Source organism: Pleurodeles waltl, chromosome 1_2 (assembly GCF_031143425.1).
Source record: "Pleurodeles waltl isolate 20211129_DDA chromosome 1_2, aPleWal1.hap1.20221129, whole genome shotgun sequence".
Taxonomy (NCBI): domain Eukaryota; kingdom Metazoa; phylum Chordata; class Amphibia; order Caudata; family Salamandridae; genus Pleurodeles; species Pleurodeles waltl.
In genome coordinates, this window is record NC_090437.1 from 1,330,902,779 (window position 1) to 1,330,929,828 (window position 27,050).

At 50.3% G+C, this 27,050-nt stretch overlaps 1 protein-coding gene across 1 annotated transcript in view; it reads right to left on the minus strand.

The window, feature by feature from the left end:
- TMEM8B (transmembrane protein 8B) overlaps window positions 1–27,050 on the minus strand; it is a 433,569-nt gene that overhangs the window by 135,569 nt on the left and 270,950 nt on the right. The window lies entirely within an intron of this gene.

Genomic DNA, 27,050 nt, shown 5'->3' on the forward strand with positions numbered 1-27,050 from the left:
TACTGGCACTCATCACAGAGACACTGAGGGAGAAGGGGGAATGTTACAAGCGTGAGCAGAGACAGGCAAGTACTGGCACTCATCACAGAGGCACTGAGGGAGAAGGGGGAATGTTACACGCGTGAGCAGAGACAGGCAAGTACTGGCACTCATCACAGAGAGACTGAGGGAGAAGGGGGAATGTTACACGCGTGAGCAGAGAGAGACAAGTACTGGCACTCATCACAGAGGCACTGAGGGAGAAGGGGGAATGTTACAAGCATGAGCAGAGAGAGACAAGTACTGGCACTCATCACAGAGACACTGAGGGAGAAGGGGGAATGATACAAGCATGAGCAGAGGGAGACAAGTACGGGCACTCATCACAGAGACACTGAGGGAGAAGGGGGTCATGTTACAAGCGTGAGCAGAGAGAGACAAGTACTGGCACTCCTCACAGATACACTGAGGGAGAAGGGGGAATGTTACACGTGTGAGCAGAGAGAGACAAGTACTGGCACTCATCACAGAGGCACTGAGGGAGAAGGGGGAATGTTACACGTGTGAGCAGAGAGAGACAAGTACTGGCACTCATCACAGAGACACTGAGGGAGAAGGGGGAATGTTACAAGCGTGAGCAGAGAGAGACAAGTACTGGCACTCATCACAGAGACACTGAGGGAGAAGGGGGAATGTTACACGCGTGAGCAGAGAGAGACAAGTACTGGCACTCTTCACAGAGACCCTGAGGGAGAAGGGGGAATGTTACAAGCATGAGCAGAGAGAGACAAGTACTGGCACTCATCACAGAGACACTGAGGGAGAAGGGGGTCATGTTACAAGCGTGAGAAGAGAGAGACAAGTACTGGCACTCATCACAGAGACACTGAGGGAGAAGGGGTCATGTTACACGCGTGAGCAGAGGGAGACAAGTACTGGCACTCATCACAGAGACACTGAGGGAGAAGGGGGTCATGTTACAAGCGTGAGCAGAGAGAGACAAGTACTGGCACTCATCACAGAGACCCTGAGGGAGAAGGGGGAATGTTACAAGCGTGAGCAGAGAGAGACAATTACTGACACTCATCACAGAGACACTGAGGGAGAAGGGGGAATGTTACACGCGTGAGCAGAGAGAGACAAGCACTGGCACTCATCACAGAGACACTGAGGGAGAAGGGGGAATGATACAAGCATGAGCAGAGAGAGACAAGTACTGGCACTCATCACAGAGGCACTGAGGGAGAAGGGGTCATGTTACAAGCGTGAGAAGAGAGAGACAAGTACTGGCACTCATCACAGAGGCACTGAGGGAAAAGGGGGTCATGTTACACGCGTGAGCAGAGAGAGACAAGTACTGGCACTCATCACAGATACACTGAGGGAGAAGGGGGAATGTTACACGCGTGAGCAGAGAGAGACAAGTACTGGCACTCATCACAGAGACACTGAGGGAGAAGGGGGAATGTTACACGCGTGAGCAGAGAGAGACAAGTACTGGCACTCATCACAGAGACACTGAGGGAGAAGGGGGAATGTTACACGCGTGAGCAGAGAGAGACAAGTACTGGCACTCATCACAGAGACACTGAGGGAGAAGGGGGAATGTTACAAGCGTGAGCAGAGAGAGGCAAGTACTGGCACTCATCACAGAGGCACTGAGGGAGAAGGGGGAATGTTACACGCGTGAGCAGAGAGAGGCAAGTACTGGCACACATCACAGAGACACTGAGGGAGAAGGGGGAATGTTACACGCGTGAGCAGAGAGAGACAAGTACTGGCACTCATCACAGAGGCACTGAGGGAGAAGGGGGAATGTTACAAGCATGAGCAGAGAGAGACAAGTACTGGCACTCATCACAGAGACACTGAGGGAGAAGGGGGAATGTTACAAGCGTGAGCAGAGAGAGACAAGTACTGGCACTCATCACAGAGACACTGAGGGAGAAGGGGGAATGATACAAGCGTGAGCAGAGGGAGACAAGTACTGGCACTCATCACAGAGACACTGAGGGAGAAGGGGGAATGTTACACGCGTGAGCAGAGAGAGACAAGTACTGGCACTCATCACAGAGACACTGAGGGAGAAGGGGGAATGTTACAAGCGTGAGCAGAGAGAGGCAAGTACTGGCACTCATCACAGAGGCACTGAGGGAGAAGGGGGAATGTTACACGCGTGAGCAGAGAGAGGCAAGTACTGGCACACATCACAGAGACACTGAGGGAGAAGGGGGAATGTTACACGCGTGAGCAGAGAGAGACAAGTACTGGCACTCATCACAGAGGCACTGAGGGAGAAGGGGGAATGTTACAAGCATGAGCAGAGAGAGACAAGTACTGGCACTCATCACAGAGACACTGAGGGAGAAGGGGGAATGTTACAAGCGTGAGCAGAGAGAGACAAGTACTGGCACTCATCACAGAGACACTGAGGGAGAAGGGGGAATGATACAAGCGTGAGCAGAGGGAGACAAGTACTGGCACTCATAACAGAGACACTGAGGGAGAAGGGGGTCATGTTACAAGCGTGAGCAGAGAGAGACAAGTACTGGCACTCATCACAGATACACTGAGGGAGAAGGGGGAATGTTACACGCGTGAGCAGAGAGAGACAAGTACTGGCACTCGTCACAGAGGCATTGAGGGAGAAGGGGGAATGTTACAAGCGTGAGCAGAGAGAGACAAGTACTGGCACTCATCACAGATACACTGAGGGAGAAGGGGGAATGTTACAAGCGTGAGCAGAGAGAGACAAGTACTGGCACTCATCACAGAGACACTGAGGGAGAAGGGGGAATGTTACAAGCGTGAGCAGAGAGAGACAAGTACTGGCACTCATCACAGAGACACTGAGGGAGAAGGGGGAATGTTACACGCGTGAGCAGAGAGAGACAAGTACTGGCACTCATCACAGAGACCCTGAGGGAGAAGGGGGAATGTTACAAGCATGAGCAGAGAGAGACAAGTACTGGCACTCATCACAGAGACACTGAGGGAGAAGGGGGTCATGTTACAAGCATGAGAAGAGAGAGACAAGTACTGGCACTAGTGCCACAGAGACACTGAGGGAGAAGGGGTCATGTTACACGCGTGAGCAGAGGGAGACAAGTACTGGCACTCATCACAGAGACACTGAGGGAGAAGGGGGTCATGTTACAAGCATGAGCAGAGAGAGACAAGTACTGGCACTCATCACAGAGACACTGAGGGAGAAGGGGGAATGTTACACGCGTGAGCAGAGAGAGACAAGTTCTGGCACTCATCACAGAGACACTGAGGGAGAAGGGGGAATGTTACAAGCATGAGCAGAGAGAGACAAGTACTGGCACTCGTCACAGAGACACTGAGGGAGAAGGAGGAATGTTACAAGCATGAGCAGAGAAAGACAAGTACTGGCACTCGTCACAGAGACACTGAGGGAGAAGGGGGAATGTTACAAGCGTGAGCAGAGAGAGACAAGTACTGGCACTCATCACAGAGGCACTGAGGGAGAAGGGGGAATGTTACACGCGTGAGCAGAGAGAGACAAGTACTGGCACTCATCACAGAGACACTGAGGGAGAAGGGGGAATGTTACAAGCATGAGCAGAGAGAGACAAGTACTGGCACTCATCACAGAGACAGTGAGGGAGAAGGGGGAATGTTACAAGCGTGAGCAGAGAGAGACAAGTACTGGCACTCATCACAGAGGCAGTGAGGGAGAAGGGGGAATGTTACAAGCGTGAGCAGAGAGAGACAAGTACTGACACTCATCACAGAAGCACTGAGGGAGAAGGGGGAATGTTAAAAGCGTGAGCAGAGAGAGACAAGTACTGGCACTCATCACAGAGGCACTGAGGGAGAAGGGGGAATGTTACACGCGTGAGCAGAGAGAGACAAGTACTGGCACTCATCACAGAGGCACTGAGGGAGAAGGGGGAATGTTACAAGCGTGAGCAGAGAGAGACCAGTACTGGCACTCATCACAGAGGCACTGAGGGAGAAGGGGGAATGTTACAAGCGTGAGCAGAGAGAGACAAGTACTGGCACTCATCACAGAGACACTGAGGGAGAAGGGGTCATGTTACACGCGTGAGCAGAGGGAGACAAGTACTGGCACTCATCACAGAGGCACTGAGGGAGAAGGGGGAATGTTACAAGCATGAGCAGAGAGGGACAAGTACTGACACTCATCACAGAGACACTGAGGGAGAAGGGAGAATGATACAAGCATGAGCAGAGAGAAACAAGTACTGGCACTCATCACAGAGACACTGAGGGAGAAGGGGGAATGTTACACGCGTGAGCAGATAGAGACAAGTACTGGCACTCATCACAGAGGCACTGAGGGAGAAGGGGGTCATGTTACACGCGTGAGCAGAGGGAGACAAGTACTGGCACTCATCACAGAGACACTGAGGGAGAAGGGGGTCATGTTACAAGCGTGAGCAGAGAGAGACAAGTACTGGCACTCATCACAGAGACCCTGAGGGAGAAGGGGAAATGATACAAGCGTGAGCAGAGAGAGACAAGTACTGGCACTCATCACAGAGACCCTGAGGGAGAAGGGGGAATGTTATACGCGTGAGCAGAGAGAGACAAGTACTGGCACTCATCACAGAGGCACTGAGGGAGAAGGGCGAATGTTACACGCGTGAGCAGAGAGAGACAAGTACTGGCACTCATCACAGAGACACTGAGGGAGAAGGGGGAATGTTACACGCGTGAGCAGAGAGAGACAAGTACTGGCACTCATCACAGAGACACTGAGGGAGAAGGGGGTCATGTTACAAGCGTGAGCAGAGAGAGACAAGTACTGGCCCTCATCACAGAGACACTGAGGGAGAAGGGGGAATGTTACACGCGTGAGCAGAGAGAGACAAGTACTGGCACTCATCACAGAGACACTGAGGGAGAAGGGGGAATGTTACAAGCATGAGCAGAGAGAGACAAGTACTGGCACTCATCACAGAGGCACTGAGGGAGAAGGGGGAATGTTACAAGCATGAGCAGAGAGAGACAAGTACTGGTACTCATCACAGAGACACTGAGGGAGAAGGGGTTATGTTACACACGTGAGCAGAGGGAGACAAGAACTGGCACTCATCACAGATACACTGAGGGAGAAGGGGGAATGATACAAGCGTGAGCAGAGAGAGACAAGTACTGGCACTCATCACAGAGACACTGAGGGAGAAGGGGGAATGTTACACGCGTGAGCAGAGAGAGACAAGTACTGGCACTCATCACAGAGACACTGAGGGAGAAGGGGGAATGTTACAAGCATGAGCAGAGAGAGACAAGTACTGGCACTCATCACAGATACACTGAGGGAGAAGGGGGAATGTTACAAGCATGAGCAGAGAGAGACAAGTACTGGCACTCATCACAGAGACACTGAGGGAGAAGGGGGTCATGTTACAAGCGTGAGCAGAGAGAGACAAGTACTGGCACTCATCACAGATACACTGAGGGAGAAGGGGGAATGTTACACGCGTGAGCAGAGAGAGACAAGTACTGGCACTCATCACAGATACACTGAGGGAGAAGGGGGAATGTTACGAGCATGAGCAGAGAGAGACAAGTACTGGCACTCATCACAGAGGCACTGAGGGAGAAGGGGGAATGTTAAACGCGTGAGCAGAGAGAGACAAGTACTGGCACTCATCACAGAGGCACTGAGGGAGAAGGGGGAATGTTACAAGCGTGAGCAGAGAGAGACAAGTACTGGCACTCATCACAGAGGCACTGAGGGAGAAGGGGGAATGTTACAAGCGTGAGCAGAGAGAGACAAGTACTGGCACTCATCACAGAGACACTGAGGGAGAAGGGGTCATGTTACACGCGTGAGCAGAGGGAGACAAGTACTGGCACTCATCACAGAGGCACTGAGGGAGAAGGGGGAATGTTACAAGCATGAGCAGAGAGAGACAAGTACTGACACTCATCACAGAGACACTGAGGGAGAAGGGGGAATGATACAAGCATGAGCAGAGAGAGACAATTACTGGCACTCATCAAAGAGACACTGAGGGAGAAGGGGGAATGTTACACGCGTTAGCAGAGAGAGACAAGTACTGGCACTCATCACAGAGGCACTGAGGGAGAAGGGGGTCATGTTACACGCGTGAGCAGAGGGAGGCAAGTACTGGCACTCATCACAGAGACACTGAGGGAGAAGGGGGTCATGTTACAAGCGTGAGCAGAGAGAGACAAGTACTGGCACTCATCACAGAGACCCTGAGGGAGAAGGAGAAATGATACAAGCGTGAGCAGAGAGAGACAAGTACTGGCACTCATCACAGAGACACTGAGGGAGAAGGGGGAATGTTACACGCGTGAGCAGAGAGAGACAAGTACTGGCACTCATCACAGAGACACTGAGGGAGAAGGGGGAATGTTACACGCGTGAGCAGAGAGAGACAAGTACTGGCACTCATCACAGAGACACTGAGGGAGAAGGGGGAATGTTACACGCGTGAGCAGAGAGAGACAAGTACTGGCACTCATCACAGAGACACTGAGGGAAAAGGGGGAATGTTACACGCGTGAGCAGAGGGAGACAAGTACTGGCCCTCATCACAGAGACACTGAGGGAGAAGGGGATCATGTTACAAGCGTGAGCCGAGAGAGACAAGTACTGGCACTCATCACAGAGACACTGAGGGAGAAGGGGGAATGTTACACGCGTGAGCAGAGAGAGACAAGTACTGGCACTCATCACAGAGACACTGAGGGAGAAGGGGGAATGTTACAAGCATGAGCAGACAGAGACAAGTACTGGCACTCATCACAGATACACTGAGGGAGAAGGGGGAATGTTACAAGCATGAGCAGAGAGAGACAAGTACTGGCACTCATCACAGAGACACTGAGGGAGAAGGGGTCATGTTATACGCGTGAGCAGAGGGAGACAAGTACTGGCACTCATCACAGATACACTGAGGGAGAAGGGGGAATGATACAAGCGTGAGCAGAGAGAGACAAGTACTGGCACTCATCACAGAGACACTGAGGGAGAAGGGGGAATGTTACACGCGTGAGCAGAGAGAGACAAGTACTGGCACTCATCACAGAGACACTGAGGGAGAAGGGGGAATGTTACAAGCGTGAGCAGAGAGAGACAAGTACTGGCACTCATCACAGATACACTGAGGGAGAAGGGGGAATGTTACAAGCGTGAGCAGAGAGAGACAAGTACTGGCACTCATCACAGAGACACTGAGGGAGAAGGGGGTCATGTTACAAGCGTGAGCAGAGAGAGACAAGTACTGGCACTCATCACAGATACACTGAGGGAGAAGGGGGAATGTTACACGCGTGGGCAGAGAGAGACAAGTACTGGCACTCATCACAGATACACTGAGGGAGAAGGGGGAATGTTACAAGCATATGCAGAGAGAGACAAGTACTGGCACTCATCACAGAGACACTGAGGGAGAAGGGGGTCATGTTACACGCGTGAGCAGAGAGAGACAAGTACTGGCACTCATCACAGATACACTGAGGGAGAAGGGGGTCATGTTACACGCTTGAGCAGAGAGAGACAAGTACTGGCACTCATCACAGAGACACTGAGGGAGAAGGGGGAATGTTACAAGCGTGAGCAAAAGAGACAAGTACTGGCACTCATCACAGAGACACTGAGGGAGAAGGGGGTTATGTTACACGCGTGAGCAGAGAGAGACAAGTACTGGCACTCATCACAGAGGCACTGAGGGAGAAGGGGGAATGTTACAAGCGTGAGCAGAGAGAGACAAGTACTGGCACTCATCACAGAGGCACTGAGGGAGAAGGGGGAATGTTACACGCGTGAGCAGAGAGAGACAAGTACTGGCACTCATCACAGAGGCACTGAGGGAGAAGGGGGAATGTTACACGCGTGAGCAGAGAGAGACAAGTACTGGCACTCATCACAGAGACACTGAGGGAGAAGGGGGAATGTTACACGCGTGAGCAGAGAGAGACAAGTACTGGCACTCATCACAGAGACACTGAGGGAGAAGGAGGAATGTTACACGCGTGAGCAGAGAGAGACAAGTACTGGCACTCATCCCAGAGACACTGAGTGAGAAGGGGGAATGTTACACGCGTGAGCAGAGAGAGACAAGTACTGGCACTCATCACAGAGGCACTGAGGGAGAAGGGGGAATGTTACAAGCGTGAGCAGAGAGAGACAAGTACTGGCACTCATCACAGAGGCACTGAGGGAGAAGGGGGAATGTTACACGCGTGAGCAGAGAGAGACAAGTACTGGCACTCATCACAGAGACACTGAGGGAGAAGGGGGAATGTTACACGCGTGAGCAGAGAGAGACAAGTACTGGCACTCATCACAGAGACACTGAGGGAGAAGGGGGAATGTTACACGCGTGAGCAGAGAGAGACAAGTACTGGCACTCATCACAGAGACACTGAGGGAGAAGGGGGAATGTTACACGCGTGAGCAGAGAGAGACAAGTACTGGCACTCATCACAGAGACACTGAGGGAGAAGGGGGAATGTTACAAGCGTGAGCAGAGAGAGACAAGTACTGGCACTCATCACAGAGAGACTGAGGGAGAAGGGGGAATGTTACACGCGTGAGCAGAGACAGGCAAGTACTGGCACTCATCACAGAGACACTGAGGGAGAAGGGGGAATGTTACAAGCGTGAGCAGAGAGAGACAAGTACTGGCACTCATCACAGAGACACTGAGGGAGAAGGGGGAATGATACAAGCGTGAGCAGAGGGAGACAAGTACGGGCACTCATCACAGAGACACTGAGGGAGAAGGGGGTCATGTTACAAGCGTGAGCAGAGAGAGACAAGTACTGGCACTCATCACACAGGCACTGAGGGAGAAGGGGGAATGTTACACGCGTGAGCAGAGAGAGACAAGTACTGGCACTCATCACAGAGACACTGAGGGAGAAGGGGGAATGTTACACGCGTGAGCAGAGAGAGACAAGTACTGGCACTCATCACAGAGACACTGAGGGAGAAGGGGGAATGTTACACGCGTGAGCAGAGAGAGACAAGTACTGGCACTCATCACAGAGACACTGAGGGAGAAGGGGGAATGTTACACGCGTGAGCAGAGAGAGACAAGTACTGGCACTCATCACAGAGACACTGAGGGAGAAGGGAGAATGTTACACGCGTGAGCAGAGAGAGACAAGTACTGGCACTCATCACAGAGACACTGAGGGAGAAGGGGGAATGTTACAAGCGTGAGCAGAGAGAGACAAGTACTGGCACTCATCACAGAGAGACTGAGGGAGAAGGGGGAATGTTACACGCGTGAGCAGAGACAGGCAAGTACTGGCACTCATCACAGAGAGACTGAGGGAGAAGGGGGAATGTTACAAGCATGAGAAGAGAGAGACAAGTACTGGCACTCATCACAGAGACACTGAGGGAGAAGGGGGAATGTTACAAGCATGAGACGAGAGAGACAAGTACTGGCACTCATCACAGAGACACTGAGGGAGAAGGGGGAATGATACAAGCATGAGCAGAGGGAGACAAGTACGGGCACTCATCACAGAGACACTGAGGGAGAAGGGGGTCATGTTACAAGCGTGAGCAGAGAGAGACAAGTACTGGCACTCATCACAGATACACTGAGGGAGAAGGGGGAATGTTACACGTGTGAGCAGAGAGAGACAAGTACTGGCACTCATCACAGAGGCACTGAGGGAGAAGGGGGAATGTTACAAGCGTGAGCAGAGAGAGACAAGTACTGGCACTCATCACAGATACACTGAGGGAGAAGGGGGAATGTTATAAGCGTGAGCAGAGAGAGACAAGTACTGGCACTCATCACAGAGACACTGAGGGAGAAGGGGGAATGTTACACGCGTGAGCAGAGAGAGACAAGTACTGGCACTCATCACAGAGACCCTGAGGGAGAAGGGGGAATGTTACAAGCATGAGCAGAGAGAGACAAGTACTGGCACTCATCACAGAGACACTGAGGGAGAAGGGGGTCATGTTACAAGCATGAGAAGAGAGAGACAAGTACTGGCACTCATCACAGAGACACTGAGGGAGAAGGGGTCATGTTACACGCGTGAGCAGAGGGAGACAAGTACTGGCACTCATCACAGAGACACTGAGGGAGAAGGGGGTCATGTTACAAGCGTGAGCAGAGAGAGACAAGTACTGGCACTCATCACAGTGACCCTGAGGGAGAAGGGGGAATGTTACAAGCGTGAGCAGAGAGAGACAATTACTGACACTCATCACAGAGACACTGAGGGAGAAGGGGGAATGTTACAAGCGTGAGCAGAGAGAGACAAGTACTGGCACTCATCACAGAGACACTGAGGTTGAAGGGGGAATGTTACACGCGTGAGCAGAGAGAGACAAGCACTGGCACTTATCACAGAGACACTGAGGGAGAAGGGGGAATGATACAAGCATGAGGAGAGAGAGACAAGTACTGGCACTCATCACAGAGGCACTGAGGGAGAAGGGGTCATGTTACAAGCGTGAGAAGAGAGAGACAAGTACTGGCACTCATCACAGAGGCACTGAGGGAAAAGGGGGTCATGTTACACGCGTGAGCAGAGAGAGACAAGTACTGGCACTCATCACAGATACACTGAGGGAGAAGGGGGAATGTTACACGCGTGAGCAGAGAGAGACAAGTACTGGCACTCATCACAGAGACACTGAGGGAGAAGGGGGAATGTTACACGCGTGAGCAGAGAGAGACAAGTACTGGCACTCATCACAGAGACACTGAGGGAGAAGGGGGAATGTTACACGCGTGAGCAGAGAGAGACAAGTACTGGCACTCATCACAGAGACACTGAGGGAGAAGGGGGAATGTTACAAGCGTGAGCAGAGAGAGACAAGTACTGGCACTCATCACAGAGGCACTGAGGGAGAAGGGGGAATGTTACACGCGTGAGCAGAGAGAGGCAAGTACTGGCACTCATCACAGAGACACTGAGGGAGAAGGGGGAATGTTACACGCGTGAGCAGAGAGAGACAAGTACTGGCACTCATCACAGAGGCACTGAGGGAGAAGGGGGAATGTTACAAGCATGAGCAGAGAGAGACAAGTACTGGCACTCATCACAGAGACACTGAGAGAGAAGGGGGAATGTTACAAGCATGAACAGAGAGAGACAAGTACTGGCACTCATCACAGAGACATTGAGGGAGAAGGGGGAATGATACAAGCATGAGCAGATGGAGAAAAGTACTGGCACTCATCACAGAGACACTGAGGGAGAAGGGGGTCATGTTACAAGCGTGAGCAGAGAGAGACAAGTACTGGCACTCATCACAGATACACTGAGGGAGAAGGGGGAATGTTACACGCGTGAGCAGAGAGAGACAAGTACTGGCACTCATCACAGAGGCATTGAGGGAGAAGGGGGAATGTTACAAGCATGAGCAGAGAGAGACAAGTACTGGCACTCATCACAGATACACTGAGGGAGAAGGGGGAATGTTACAAGCATGAGCAGAGAGAGACAAGTACTGGCACTCATCACAGAGACACTGAGGGAGAAGGGGGTCATGTTACAAGCATGAGAAGAGAGAGACAAGTACTGGCACTCATCACAGAGACACTGAGGGAGAAGGGGTCATGTTACACGCGTGAGCAGAGGGAGACAAGTACTGGCACTCATCACAGAGACACTGAGGGAGAAGGGGGAATGTTACAAGCATGAGCAGAGAGAGACAAGTACTGGCACTCATCACAGAGGCACTGAGGGAGAAGGGGGAATGTTACATGCGTGAGCAGAGAGAGACAAGTACTGGCACTCATCACAGAGACACTGAGGGAGAAGGGGGAATGTTACAAGCATGAGCAGAGAGAGACAAGTACTGGCACTCATCACAGAGACACTGAGGGAGAAGGGGGTCATGTTACAAGCATGAGAAGAGAGAGACAAGTACTGGCACTCATCACAGAGACACTGAGGGAGAAGGGGGAATGTTACAAGCATGAGCAGAGAGAGACAAGTACTGGCACTCATCACAGAGGCACTGAGGGAGAAGGGGGAATGTTACACGCGTGAGCAGAGAGAGACAAGTACTGGCACTCATCACAGATACACTGAGGGAGAAGGGGGAATGTTACAAGCATGAGCAGAGAGAGACAAGTACTGGCACTCATCACAGAGACACTGAGGGAGAAGGGGGTCATGTTACAAGCATGAGAAGAGAGAGACAAGTACTGGCACTCATCACAGAGACACTGAGGGAGAAGGGGTCATGTTACACGCGTGAGCAGAGGGAGACAAGTACTGGCACTCATCACAGAGACACTGAGGGAGAAGGGGGTCATGTTACAAGCATGAGCAGAGAGAGACAAGTACTGGCACTCATCACAGAGACACTGAGGGAGAAGGGGGAATGTTACACGCGTGAGCAGAGAGAGACAAGTACTGGCACTCATCACAGAGACATTGAGGGAGAAGGGGGAATGTTACAAGCATGAGCAGAGAGAGACAAGTACTGGCACTCATCACAGAGACACTGAGGGAGAAGGGGGAATGTTACAAGCATGAGCAGAGAAAGACAAGTACTGGCACTCGTCACAGAGGCACTGAGGGAGAAGGGGGAATGTTACAAGCGTGAGCAGAGAGAGACAAGTACTGGCACTCATCACAGAGGCACTGAGGGAGAAGGGGGAATGTTACACGCGTGAGCAGAGAGAGACAAGTACTGGCACTCATCACAGAGACACTGAGGGAGAAGGGGGAATGTTACAAGCGTGAGCAGAGAGAGACAAGTACTGGCACTCATCACAGAGACAGTGAGGGAGAAGGGGGAATGTTAAAAGCGTGAGCAGAGAGAGACAAGTACTGGCACTCATCACAGAGGCACTGAGGGAGAAGGGGGAATGTTACAAGCGTGAGCAGAGAGAGACAAGTACTGACACTCATCACAGAGGCACTGAGGGAGAAGGGGGAATGTTACAAGCGTGAGCAGAGAGAGACAAGTACTGGCACTCATCACAGAGGCACTGAGGGAGAAGGGGGAATGTTACACGCGTGAGCAGAGAGAGACAAGTACTGGCACTCATCACAGAGGCACTGAGGGAGAAGGGGGAATGTTACAAGCGTGAGCAGAGAGAGACCAGTACTGGCACTCATCACAGAGGCACTGAGGGAGAAGGGGGAATGTTACAAGCGTGAGCAGAGAGAGACCAGTACTGGCACTCATCACAGAGACACTGAGGGAGAAGGGGTCATGTTACACGCCTGAGCAGAGGGAGACAAGTACTGGCACTCATCACAGAGGCACTGAGGGAGAAGGGGGAATGTTACAAGCATGAGCAGAGAGGGACAAGTACTGACACTCATCACAGAGACACTGAGGGAGAAGGGGGAATGATACAAGCATGAGCAGAGAGAAACAAGTACTGGCACTCATCACAGAGACACTGAGGGAGAAGGGGGAATGTTACACGCGTGAGCAGAGAGAGACAAGTACTGGCACTCATCACAGAGGCACTGAGGGAGAAGGGGGTCATGTTACACGCGTGAGCAGAGGGAGACAAGTACTGGCACTCATCACAGAGACACTGAGGGAGAAGGGGGTCATGTTACAAGCGTGAGCAGAGAGAGACAAGTACTGGCACTCATCACAGAGACCCTGAGGGAGAAGGGGAAATGATACAAGCGTGAGCAGAGAGAGACAAGTACTGGCACTCATCACAGAGACACTGAGGGAGAAGGGGGAATGTTACACGCGTGAGCAGAGAGAGACAAGTACTGGCACTCATCACAGAGGCACTGAGGGAGAAGGGGGAATGTTACACGCGTGAGCAGAGAGAGACAAGTACTGGCACTCATCACAGAGACACTGAGGGAGAAGGGGGAATGTTACACGCGTGAGCAGAGAGAGACAAGTACTGGCACTCATCACAGAGACACTGAGGGAGAAGGGGGAATGTTACACGCGTGAGCAGAGGGAGACAAGTACTGGCACTCATCACAGAGACACTGAGGGAGAAGGGGGTCATGTTACAAGCGTGAGCAGAGAGAGACAAGTACTGGCCCTCATCACAGAGACACTGAGGGAGAAGGGGGAATGTTACACGCGTGAGCAGAGAGAGACAAGTACTGGCACTCATCACAGAGACACTGAGGGAGAAGGGGGAATGTTACAAGCATGAGCAGAGAGAGACAAGTACTGGCACTCATCACAGAGGCACTGAGGGAGAAGGGGGAATGTTACAAGCATGAGCAGAGAGAGACAAGTACTGGTACTCATCACAGAGACACTGAGGGAGAAGGGGTTATGTTACACGCGTGAGCAGAGGGAGACAAGAACTGGCACTCATCACAGATACACTGAGGGAGAAGGGGGAATGATACAAGCGTGAGCAGAGAGAGACAAGTACTGGCACTCATCACAGAGACACTGAGGGAGAAGGGGGAATGTTACACGCGTGAGCAGAGAGAGACAAGTACTGGCACTCATCACAGAGACACTGAGGGAGAAGGGGGAATGTTACGAGCAGAGAGAGACAAGTACTGGCACTTATCACAGATACACTGAGGGAGAAGGGGGAATGTTACAAGCATGAGCAGAGAGAGACAAGTACTGGCACTCATCACAGAGACACTGAGGGAGAAGGGGGTCATGTTACACGCGTGAGCAGAGGGAGGCAAGTACTGGCACTCATCACAGAGACACTGAGGGAGAAGGGGGTCATGTTACAAGCGTGAGCAGAGAGAGACAAGTACTGGCACTCATCACAGAGACCCTGAGGGAGAAGGGGAAATGATACAAGCGTGAGCAGAGAGAGACAAGTACTGGCACTCATCACAGAGACACTGAGGGAGAAGGGGGAATGTTACACGCGTGAGCAGAGAGAGACAAGTACTGGCACTCATCACAGAGACACTGAGGGAGAAGGGGGAATGTTACACGCGTGAGCAGAGAGAGACAAGTACTGGCACTCATCACAGAGACACTGAGGGAAAAGGGGGAATGTTACACGCGTGAGCAGAGGGAGACAAGTACTGACCCTCATCACAGAGACACTGAGGGAGAAGGGAGTCATGTTACAAGCGTGAGCAGAGAGAGACAAGTACTGGCACTCATCACAGAGACACTGGGTGAGAAGGGGGAATGTTACACGCGTGAGCAGAGAGAGACAAGTACTGGCACTCATCACAGAGACACTGAGGGAGAAGGGGGAATGTTACAAGCATCAGCAGAGAGAGACAAGTACTGGCACTCATCACAGAGGCACTGAGGAAGAAGGGGGAATGTTACAAGCATGAGCAGAGAGAGACAAGTACTGGCACTCATCACAGAGACACTGAGGGAGAAGGGGTCATGTTATACGCGTGAGCAGAGGGAGACAAGTACTGGCACTCATCACAGATACACTGAGGGAGAAGGGGGAATGATACAAGCGTGAGCAGAGAGAGACAAGTACTGGCACTCATCACAGAGACACTGAGGGAGAAGGGGGAATGTTACACGCGTGAGCAGAGAGAGACAAGTACTGGCACTCATCACAGAGACACTGAGGGAGAAGGGGGAATGTTACAAGCATGAGCAGAGAGAGACAAGTACTGGCACTCATCACAGATACACTGAGGGAGAAGGGGGAATGTTACAAGCATGAGCAGAGAGAGACAAGTACTGGCACTCATCACAGAGACACTGAGGGAGAAGGGGGTCATGTTACAAGCGTGAGCAGAGAGAGACAAGTACTGGCACTCATCACAGATACACTGAGGGAGAAGGGGGAATGTTACACGCGTGGGCAGAGAGAGACAAGTACTGGCACTCATCACAGATACACTGCGGGAGAAGGGGGAATGTTACAAGCATGAGCAGAGAGAGACAAGTACTGGCACTCATCACAGAGACACTGAGGGAGAAGGGGGTCATGTTACACGCGTGAGCAGAGAGAGACAAGTACTGGCACTCATCACAGATACACTGAGGGAGAAGGGGGTCATGTTACACTCTTGAGCAGAGAGAGACAAGTACTGGCACTCATCACAGAGACACTGAGGGAGAAGGGGGAATGTTACAAGCGTGAGCAAAAGAGACAAGTACTGGCACTCATCACAGAGACACTGAGGGAGAAGGGGGTCATGTTACACGTGTGAGCAGAGAGAGACAAGTACTGGCACTCATCACAGAGGCACTGAGGGAGAAGGGGGAATGTTACAAGCGTGAGCAGAGAGAGACAAGTACTGGCACTCATCACAGAGGCACTGAGGGAGAAGGGGGAATGTTACACGCGTGAGCAGAGAGAGACAAGTACTGGCACTCATCACAGAGGCACTGAGGGAGAAGGGGGAATGTTACACGCGTGAGCAGAGAGATACAAGTACTGGCACTCATCACAGAGACACTGAGGGAGAAGGGGGAATGTTACACGCGTGAGCAGAGAGAGACAAGTACTGGCACTCATCACAGAGGCACTGAGGCAGAAGGGGGAATGTTACACGCGTGAGCAGAGAGAGACAAGTACTGGCACTCATCACAGAGACACTGAGGGAGAAGGGGGAATGTTACACGCGTGAGCAGAGAGAGACAAGTACTGGCACTCATCACAGAGGCACTGAGGGAGAATGGGGAATGTTACACGCGTGAGCAGAGAGAGACAAGTACTGGCACTCATCACAGAGGCACTGAGTGAGAAGGGGGAATGTTACACGCGTGAGCAGAGAGAGACAAGTACTGGCACTCATCACAGAGGCACTGAGGGAGAAGGGGGAATGTTACAAGCGTGAGCAGAGAGAGACAAGTACTGGCACTCATCACAGAGGCACTGAGTGAGAAGGGGGAATGTTACACGCGTGAGCAGAGAGAGTCAAGTACTGGCACTCATCACAGAGACTCTGAGTGAGAAGGGGGAATGTTACACGCGTGAGCAGAGAGAGACAAGTACTGGCACTCATCACAGAGACACTGAGGGAGAAGGGGGAATGTTACACGCGTGAGCAGAGAGAGACAAGTACTGGCACTCATCACAGAGACACTGAGGGAGAAGGGGGAATGTTACACGCGTGAGCAGAGAGAGACAAGTACTGGCACTCATCACAGAGACACTGAGGGAGAAGGGGGAATGTTACACGCGTGAGCAGAGAGAGACAAGTACTGGCACTCATCACAGAGGCACTGAGGGAGAAGGGGGAATGTTACACGCGTGAGCAGAGAGAGACAAGCACTGGCACTCATCACAGAGACACTGAGGGAGAAGGGGGAATGTTACAAGCGTGAGCAGAGAGAGACAAGCACTGGCACTCATCACAGAGACACTGAGGGAGAAGGGGGAATGTTACAAGCGTGAGCAGAGGGAGACAAGCACTGGCACTCATCACAGAGACACTGAGGGAGAAGGGGGAATGTTACAAGCGTGAGCAGAGAGAGACAAGCACTGGCACTCATCACAGATACACTGAGGGAGAAGAGGGAATGTTACAAGCGTGAGCAGAGAGAGACCAGCACTGGCACTCATCACAGATACACTGAGGGAGAAGGGGGAATGTTACAAGCGTGAGCAGAGAGAGACAAGCACTGGCACTCATCACAGAGACACTGAGGGAGAAGGGGGAATGTTACAAGCGTGAGCAGAGAGAGACAAGCACTGGCACTCATCACAGAGACACTGAGGGAGAAGGGGGAATGTTACAAGCGTGAGCAGAGAGAGACAAGCACTGGCACTCATCACAGAGACACTGAGGGAGAAGGGGGAATGTTACAAGCGTGAGCAGAGAGAGACAAGCACTGGCACTCATCACAGATACACTGAGGGAGAAGGGGGAATGTTACACGCGTGAGCAGAGAGAGACAAGCACTGGCACTCATCACAGAGACACTGAGGGAGAAGGGGGTCATGTTACACGCGTGAACAGAGAGAGACAAGCACTGGCACTCATCACAGAGACACTGAGGGAGAAGGGGGAATGTTACACGCGTGAGCAGAGAGAGACAAGCACTGGCACTCATCACAGAGACTCTGAGGGAGAAGGGGGAATGTTACACGCGTGAGCAGAGAGAGACAAGCACTGGCACTCATCACAGAGACACTGAGGGAGAAGGGGGAATGTTACACGCGTGAGCAGAGAGAGACAAGCACTGGCACTCATCACAGAGACACTGAGGGAGAAGGGGGAATGTTACACGCGTGAGCAGAGAGAGACAAGCACTGGCACTCATCACAGAGACACTGAGGGAGAAGGGGGAATGTTACACGCGTGAGCAGAGAGAGACAAGTACTGGCACTCATCACAGAGGCACTGAGGGAGAAGGGGGAATGTTACACGCGTGAGCAGAGAGAGACAAGCACTGGCACTCATCACAGAGACACTGAGGGAGAAGGGGGAATGTTACAAGCGTGAGCAGAGAGAGACAAGCACTGGCACTCATCACAGAGACACTGAGGGAGAAGGGGGAATGTTACAAGCGTGAGCAGAGGGAGACAAGCACTGGCACTCATCACAGAGACACTGAGGGAGAAGGGGGAATGTTACAAGCGTGAGCAGAGAGAGACAAGCACTGGCACTCATCACAGATACACTGAGGGAGAAGAGGGAATGTTACAAGCGTGAGCAGAGAGAGACCAGCACTGGCACTCATCACAGATACACTGAGGGAGAAGGGGGAATGTTACAAGCGTGAGCAGAGAGAGACCAGCACTGGCACTCATCACAGAGACACTGAGGGAGAAGGGGGAATGTTACAAGCGTGAGCAGAGAGAGACAAGCACTGGCACTCATCACAGAGACACTGAGGGAGAAGGGGGAATGTTACAAGCGTGAGCAGAGAGAGACAAGCACTGGCACTCATCACAGAGACACTGAGGGAGAAGGGGGAATGTTACAAGCGTGAGCAGAGAGAGACAAGCACTGGCACTCATCACAGATACACTGAGGAAGAAGGGGGAATGTTACACGCGTGAGCAGAGAGAGACAAGCACTGGCACTCATCACAGAGACACTGAGGGAGAAGGGGGTCATGTTACACGCGTGAGCAGAGAGAGACAAGCACTGGCACTCATCACAGAGACACTGAGGGAGAAGGGGGAATGTTACACGCGTGAGCAGAGAGAGACAAGCACTGGCACTCATCACAGATACACTGAGGGAGAAGGGGGAATGTTACAAGCGTGAGCAGAGAGAGACAAGCACTGGCACTCATCACAGAGACACTGAGGGAGAAGGGGGAATGTTACACGCGTGAGCAGAGAGAGACAAGTACTGACACTCATCACAGAGACCCTGGAGAAGGACAGAAAAGGTTACCGGCATGAGCAGAACAAGAAACGTAGTATCACTCATCAAAGAGACGTTGAGGGGAGAGGAAATGTACAAGCATAGGCTAAAGACGGGCTGTCCTTAGAGGATGCACGTCCGGGGAAATGTTGCAGTTGCTGGAAGGAACCGTGGATACAGAGTTGCAGAAGGCATCTTGCTTCTTTGTTGCAGCTTGTGGGGTCCTGGAGAGTCCAGATGCAGTTTCTTTGGTCAGAAGTCAAAGAGGAGGATGCAGAGGAGTCCAGCTGGAGCCTTGCAATCCGAATCTGAGGAACCACCCAAAGGAGAGACACTGAATAGCCCTGAAAGGGGGATTGGTCACCTAACCAGGTAAGCACCTATCAGGGGAGGGCTCTGACATCACCTTCTGACACTGGCCACTCAGATGCTCTCAGAGTTACCTGTCAACCTTGAATCCAAGATGGCAAAACCCAGGGACCCTCTGGAGGAGCTCTGAGTACCACTCCTGCAGTGGTGATGGACATGGGAGCGGTCACTCCCCTTTCCTTTGTCCAGTTTCAGGGGTGCCTTCACACATAGGTACTCTGCACCCTGCCTTCAGGGCTGGAAGGCCCGCAATAGGGGTGACTTATAAGTGACCTGGTGCAGTGGAAAATGGCATTGAAAGGGTGCATGCACCTTTTCAATCAGGTGGCAAAGGCAGTCCTGCAGAACCCTTTGCTTGGGCTCCCTATGGGTGGCAAAATATATGCTGCAGCCCATACGGATCCCTTGGAACCCCAATGCCCTGGGTACCTAGGTACCATATACTAGGGACTTAAAATGGGGCACCAGTGTGCCAATTGTGGAATGAAATACAGTTTTGGGAGAGAGTTCATAATCACTGGGGTCCTGATTTGCAGGATCCCAATGAACATAGTCAAACACACTGACATCAGGCAGAAAAAGGGGGTAACCATGCCAAGAAAGAGGGTACTTTCCTACAGGTAGGGACAAACTGAACCTGAAGAGACAAAGGCAAATAAAGCCAGCAAACAGAAAGCCAGAAAATGTGAGTTACAAACCACAAACCCATTGGTAATCAGTGGATAGAATGTATTCCTAGGCCAACTTTCTGAAAGTCCCCAAGATGTCTTTATCACCTTATTTTTTGCCCCAAAACCGAGCATGGAGAGTTACCATCAGTAAGTAAGCGAACCTAATTACAACATGCAAATGCCTAAAGTGGAATATTTGACCTCTCCGAGCATAGACCCAGCAGGTTAAGGCATGAGGCAGTGAGGCAGGTATGTTTATCATTCATAATAACATGCTAGAGACCAAAGCAGAACCCTCCCTCACCACCTGCCTAGTTGGTGGTGTTTGCATGTAGGGATACTAGTCTAGCTGGCAGTGATTGCATGTGGGGTACTGACATAGTAGGCGGTGTTTGCATATAAGAGTTCTTGCCCAGCAGGCAGCATTTGCATGTAGGGCTACCGGCCTAGGTGGCGGGGTTTGCATGTAGGGGTACCGGCCTAGCTGGCAGTGAATGCTTGTAGAGGTCTCACTTTGCTGGTAATGTTTGCATGTGAAGATTTAGGGTTTTCTTATTTAGGGGCAGAGTGAAACAATTAGGGAAGAGGAGGTGACGCTCGCATAGTTCACGCCATGGCATGACGAACCTTGGAAGTAGAAAGGCATTTAGGAGTTTGTCAGCCACAAGGCATGCTTGCAGAGCAGGGACTCCACCATTCAGTAGTAATAACTGGCTCAGGGAGCACCATTCATATATGTGTGCACTATGCAAATATTCGTTCCAATGTGTATTCCTCATAACCACTTTGGAACTTGAAAAAAAGAGAAGAAACTTTGGCCAACGAGCAGGAGAGTCGGATGCTCAGGTACAGAGGAGTCTGCAGGTGTCATCTTGCCTACTGCCTGGAAGAGGCCTGGAATGACACCAAGATCCTTCTTGTTCTTTGTGCCACTTTCTTACTGCCTTCAGGGGGGTAGGAGATCCTTGCAGGCTGTGTTGTGGTGAGGCCCCCACAGTTGTTAATCAGGTAGGCACTGCCTGCCGGGACGTCTTGAAGATTTGCAACAACTTCAGAGTACTTTTGAAACTTTTGTATTACCTAATACCTTCTTGAGCAGGGCTTAATGTTAGCTGGTGGTTTCCGGTGCTTGGCACTGGCACTTAATTGTCAGCACTGGCACGTATAACAGTCTGCCACATAATGGAGTCAAGTATACTGCAGTCCAGGGCTGCTGTTGTAAAGGTCAGGAGGGCCGCATGCGGGCCCCGGGCCGTACAATGAGTATTCCTGCAGTAGAGAAAGGATGACACCATTGGTCTCTAGGAGAGGTGTCCACGACTCCTGGCACCACCATAGAAAGAGTCCCCTTCCTCCTGTCCTGATCCCTTGGTTAAAGGTCTTTAAATCAAACCAATCAGGGTATAAAGGGAAACCACAAGGCATTAGGTTAAGACATTTTGGGTTCTGGTAAAGGGATGGAATGAGAATTGGACTATCTCAAGGTAATTCACAAATGACTTTGCTGTGCCACAGTGCTAAAAAGGTGGTGGGACTTGATCCACTGGAAACCAAGACTCGGGGCTTGGGGTGGCAGGGTACTCCTTTGCTAATGTGACGCCCGCCCAACCTTTGGTCTGCATACCTCATTTGGAGATAGGTGAACCATAAGTATTCCAAAAATAGTGCTCTTTTTGCCTCTGTCAGTGGAGTACTTCCGCTGGTAGCCGAATGGAGTAGGGCTGTCAGAGGACATTTGCCGCACACCCTATTAGGGTGGACAATTTAATGCTTTTTTTGCTTCCTGTCTTTCACTGCCAGGAAAAACCTACAGGTGAGAGACTGAAAAATAAACAACAAAGATCTCCAAATGTGAAAATCAATAGGTTTTTTGTTTTTCAAAAAGGAAGCTTGTTTCTGAAAAAAAAAACAATGTAGACAGCATGGTGGACAGATGTCAGGACCAATGAAGGCCATCCACCAAATTATCTCTACATTGAAGTGAACTGCTGTGATGCTGGTTCCTTTCAGTGTACAGAGCTGTCAGTTGGGCCTCGACTACTTTAAATTTGGTGGATTGAGTTAAGTGGGAATGGAGGAAATAATGTCCTCTGCCATCCAGAAGGATGCTGTCCTGTTCATCAAACACTTAATGAGGCCCAAAATAGCTTGAAAGTTACAAATGGAGGTGCTGCACTGCTTGCCAAGGGGATGCCTGTCTGTGTCCCCTGAAGTGCTTCTGAGTCTCTCAGATTCTAAACACTGCTATCCTGTGCTGTGATACAAGGATCGAAGGGCCACACGCACAAAAGGATTTAGCATTTCTAAACTGACCGAATCGCAATTTCAGTCTGTTAAGAAATGCAAATTTGCTTTTCCATATGTACAAATGCATATAGGAACTTGCAAAATGCAATTTCCACCCAGTATAAATTGCATTTTGCGATTCCCGAAATAGGAAATCGCAAATAGGGATTTCCTATTTCGATTTCCTAAGCACATGTACAAAGCATTTCCTAAATGCGAAATAGACATTCAGGAAATGCTATTACCATCGATGCCAAGTCGATGGTAACTATGTGCAATTTTAAAAAATGCACCCAATATGCATTTTTTTAAATGGCATATAGCACCCCTCGGCCATTTGTGCACTTTACAAGTGCACCACTTTTTTGGGGGTGCATCAAGGGGGGCTGTAGGCCCATAGGCAACCTTTGCTTTGCATTTCCTAATTTCTGATTTCCTATTAGTAAATCGCAAATTTAGAAATGCAAAACCATTCGTACCATTGGAAACGAACGCTGTAGCATTTCCTAAATAGCAACCTCCCAACAGTGATTATTACTCTGTAGAGATCGTTTTTAGGAAATATCTATTTTTCTATTCCATTTTGCATTTCCTAAACAGCGATTTCTATGGATTCTCTATTAAGAAAATGCAAAACTGGAATTTTGTACATGTGGCACAAGAGGTGAAGAAGAAAATGTGAAGTATCACCACAAGACCAGGAGTGCATTTGTATTTAAAATTTCTGAAAAAAATGCAAAATCATAGAGGAAACTTTGGGGCATATTTATACTCTGTTTGCGCTGGATTTGCGTCATTTTTTTAATGCAAATCCGGCGCAAACTTAACTCCATATTTATATTTTTGTGCTAGACATGTCTAGTGCCAAAATATTGGAGTTAAAGTCACTTTTTGACTGCGGAAAACTACCTTGCATCAATTAGATGCCAGGTAGGCATTCCCGGGCAAAAAATGACTCTAAGGCTCTAGCACCTTATTTATCCTCCCGTGCAAAAATCATGCACGGGGGCAGGAGGGGTAAAAAAATGGTGCAAAGCTTGCTCCATGGCACAGGGTGCAATGGCCATGCCAGGGGACCCTTGTCCCCTGTGCTGGCCATTGGGGGTGGGCATGACTCCTGCCTTTTTTTAAGGCAGGACTCATGTGGCATGGTAGTTTAGCGCCATAAAATGACGCTAATCTGGTTAGAGTCATCTTTTTTTACTCTAACCAGCCTAGCGTCATTTTTTGGTGCTACACACCCATCTCCCATACCGCCACCTCCACCCGGCTAACGTCAATTTTTTGCGTTAGATTGCGCCATTCCATAAATATAGCGCCCGGCTGGCGTCCTGAAATGGTGCAAGCCGGCACTATACTTTTTGACGCAAACCTGCATTAGCACAGGTTTGCGTCAAAAAGTATAAATATGGGCCTTCATCACACAGAGTTGGAAAGCAGTGCACAAACCTACATGTGGTGGCCTTTCCCCAGCCCTTCCAGCCCTGTGATGGTTTCTGACTCGCTGAGACCCTCCAGTAGAGACTTCCGCTTTGTGCAGACTGGTCCTGTGAGGAGCAGTTTCCCCATTTCAAGTGTTTCAAGAAATGTTCTACGGATTTTTACACCAGTTGTATGGTGTTTGCATACTTTATTTCTTCATTATATCACACTGTGGTTGTTGATGCATCCGTTCCATAGCGCCTCTTGCAGGCTTAAGCCTTAACCTCAACGTGTGCTAACTAATCTAGAGCCAGAGTCCTGCAGGAGGCAGTCTGCTGCTCCTGTTTGTAGACTGCAGGGCTGGGGTGCTTTCAGGGCACAGCGAAAGCCCACTGAGCCTCCAGCAAGCCCCATGGCCATTGTTATTCTAGGAAGACGTGAAGTCCTGGGGACTTTACTGACTGAATACCCCACTTCCAAGGATCACAGGGCTATGCCGTAATCAGGGCCACTGGAGTTATGTGGTTGTGCGGCCACAGCATTTTTCGCAAAATTATAGATTTGCTGTGGTTGCCACATAATTTATCATCTGCTGCATAATCTACAGATTTTAACAAAATTATTTTATTATTTCTTGCTCAAACAGTTCAAAACTTACTAAAAGCACAGTGGAAGGCCCTTTGCCGAGCTAGACTGGACATCTTTCTGTTCTTATTGCTATAGTTGAGTGTTAAACTGAGAATAATGGGGTGCAACAGTGTTAACAAGTCTAACAAGCGTTTGCAGTGCAATGGGTCTCACGTTTCCTCGAGATAAAGCTGTTAGTGTTGTAGACTCCTAACCGCACTTTTCTTGCCTCATAAACTGAAAATGAAAAGTAAAATAGTTTCACATAAGTGAGCCGACAGCCCCCATGAGTGCGAAGCAGACACACAAAAGGAAACAGAAGTTCGCTTGCAGTCAAGGCTATCGGCAAAAGGGCAGGTATCCATGTAACCAGCAAAAGTGCAATTATCCATGTAACAGGGTCGATATCATGCAAAGCACATGATTCCTGCCTTGCGTGAATGCGCTGCCTATGAATAAAAATAAAAAGTAGTCCAGAAACCATAGGGAAAACATCTAGCCTTGTATGTTTTCAGTACTTTACTGGTGCTCTCAAGGAGGGCTAAACACCAGAAAAGGCATGACATATGCATGCCTTTCACTAGTGAAATCAAGCAAATTTTAAAAGGCAGGCCCATGAACCAACCAAACTGATGGGCGTGTGGTGGGTGTGGTTAAAAGCCCACAAAGAGATTGCAACAGGGACAGTGAGCTTTGCGCGCTCGACCCTAAAAATGACAAAATAATGATGTAATGCTATACAAAATGTGCCATCTTACACCACAAAATTTTCCTTTTCTTACTGTATAATTTACTCATTCCTGATACATAATTTGGTCCTCCCCTGCCGCATAATTCCAGGGTCCCTGACCATAATCTGAACCGGTTGTTAAAGGGCGTGCAAACGCTGTAACCAGAACTAATGGTCTTAAAGAGGTCCTTATCTGTAGAATGCGGTCAACAAAAACATTGCATCTGGAGCATGGAGAGCACCATGGACCTGAGGTTGGAGCAAGCAGCCGTCATCCGGTTTTAAGAGGTTACCAGTAAGTATGATTGTGAAGTGCGATCTACAGGTCTAAAATCTCATGATACAAAGGTAACGTTCACGAAACCCATCCAAAGGATGTGCCATTACCCTCTCACCTTCGTCCTACTCGTCTCAGACCTAAACGGTAAGGTGACTCTGCCTCCAACACAGGTGTGTATCCAGGCGCGACTCCTCCACTAGGGCGGAGGAGCATCGACCCCCTGCCAGCAGCAGCAACTGCCAAACTTCTACAATAAAACGATAATAAATGATGTTTATTATCGTTTTATTGTAGAAGGCGTGAGGCCATGGGCTGTGACAAGCACAGAGGGGCAGTGCTCAGCACTCCCCCTCAGTGCGCATGTGTGTTTAGCCGGCCATCTCAGACCAGCCAAACACACATGTGCACTAAGCTCTGTCCAACTGGGCTGCTGGGTTGGAGAGAGCAGGCAGACGCTCCCAGTCTGCCTGAGAGCTCCCTGGCTGGGTGCTCCGACCAATCCGAATGATGCTTTCATGCTGCCAGCAGCATGACAGCAGCATTCAGATTGGCTTCAGGGCAGGCTGTGAGCCTCTGCTGCAGCCACTAGCAAAGGAAAGAGGAGCGGCGCAGTGGTGGGTGGGTGAAAGAAAGTGGCTGTAATGATGAACGGCTGGATGAAATGGTGGATGGATAAATGGACATCTGGATGGAAGGGTGATAGGATGGTTGGCTGGATTGATAAAAAAAGGGTGAATGAGTGGATGGTGACTGGGTAAAGGATGTATGAAAACCTGGAAGTACCAGTGGAAGGATGGAAGTCTGTGATGAAGAAATCGTGGAAGGTTGGTATGGAGGAAGGGTGGATAGATCGAAGCAGTAAAAGATGGATGGATAGATAAAGGGGTGGATGCATGAAAGGCTTATATTATGGAGAGCCAGATGGACGGAAAGCAGGACGAAGGGACCTCATCTAGAGTGGGTAGGACTTTCAATGAACCAATAACGTTTGAGGTATGCGGCAAACTGGGGGGTAATTTAATTCTCTGGCTGCTCCCTTGCCAGTTAATAATAGAGTCATTAGTGAGAACTTTGAGGCGGTTCCATAGTGTAGGAAATGACGTATGAAAGCCTGAATGTTGGCATGGGTGCCAGGTACTGCGATAAGGATAAGATGGCTAAACTGTAACTGTGGCCGCCATCTTTCTGCCCATGCTACAGCTTGATCTCTTCTATGAAGGGCACACCTCGTTCAGGGGCATTTTAAGGATTTTGGGGGTCCTGGGACTAGAGTAATTTGGGGGCCCCTGTCTGGAACAGATTTAATTTTATGATCCAATTTCAGCTCTTTCATGCCCTCCTTGGCCAGGTCACTAACAGAGCACAGACATACTGGATCAAATTCTAAATGTGTTTATATCTGATATTCAGGGATAGTGACACATGTTTTCAATATTGTAACAAACCAGCAGTTCACTAATTTTGCAACACCCTCCCATGTCTCGTATGTGAAACCCTGTTTTGA